A 1,164-nucleotide genomic window follows, 5' to 3' on the forward strand; every position below is an offset into this window, starting at 1 on the left:
GAAACAAGTAAAAGAGTATGTATCATCTTACTGTTTCTTTTGTTTCTTCATTCTTTCACACACACACACACACACACACATGCACACACATAAGTGTATGAGTGGCTATACAGTTGAGAAGCATACTTTCCAACCATATGTGCCACAGCACCTTGGAGTAGTGACTTTTACTATAGACCCAGGCTCATCAAAGCCTTGTCAGAATCTAAAAAATGTCTCGTGTGTGTGTGTGTGTGTGTGTGTGTGTGCGCGTGTGTGTGTGTGTGTAAGGTCTTGTTTACTGAACCATTGTCCTGATGAAAAAAGATCCCTTTTGTCAGTTTTCCTGGGTGTTTGGTCCTGATAGATAGCTTTTTGTAACTGCCTCAGCAAGCTGACATAGCACTATTTGTTGATAGTGTAGCTCATTTGAAGATGGTCAATAAACAATGTTTTTTGCATCCCAAGAAACTGAAGTCATCACCTTCTCTGCAGTTGAAACAACTTCGGTCTTATTTGGAGCAGTTGGAGGGGAGTGTTTCCACTGCATGGATTGTCTCCTTTTCTCTGGCTCAAAGTTAGGAAACTAGCTGTCAGATTTTTCCATGATATGATCAGCCTGGTGTGCTTTTGATCAGATGTCAGAAGCTGAGGCACCTGCTGAGCAGAAGCCTTCGTTATGCTAAGTTCAGTGTGCAAAATATTCTCAACTCTCCCAAAGGATATGCTAATAGTGTCAGCTATTTAACTTATAATCAGTCACATTTATCCATCACCATGTGGTGAACACAAACTATGTTTTCCACAGAGGTGGCAGTAGCAGTATGTCTGGACATTGGGTCATCTTCAATACTCTCCATTCACCACCTAAATTCAGCTATCCACTTTTGCACTGTTGATAATGGAGGAGTGTCATCCCTTAATGTAGGAACCATATTGGCATGAGTGCTCTTGGGGGCTAAAGGCTTTTTTCTGAAACTACACAATAACACAAAGATGCTAAATTTTGTCCATTTTCAAGAGAAGTCATCACTTCTCTAATGACCCCTCTGTTGTGGCAAGACACCTGCTTCTGTCTCTCTGTCTTTGTCACACTAATCTTCCATCCTCTGACACAAGTTCCTCTTCTCAAATACCCTGCCCCTCTCATAATACAGTGAGCATGGCAGTGAGGGCAAGAAAGGG

The 1,164-nt window shown here is 41.8% G+C and overlaps 1 protein-coding gene across 1 annotated transcript in view; it reads left to right on the forward strand.

Annotated features, from left to right (window-relative positions):
• LOC128247864 (uncharacterized) overlaps positions 1 to 1,164 on the forward strand; it is a 29,226-nt gene that overhangs the window by 13,080 nt on the left and 14,982 nt on the right. The window lies entirely within an intron of this gene.

The sequence above is a fragment of the Octopus bimaculoides genome, chromosome 5 (assembly GCF_001194135.2).
Source record: "Octopus bimaculoides isolate UCB-OBI-ISO-001 chromosome 5, ASM119413v2, whole genome shotgun sequence".
Lineage (NCBI taxonomy): Eukaryota > Metazoa > Mollusca > Cephalopoda > Octopoda > Octopodidae > Octopus > Octopus bimaculoides.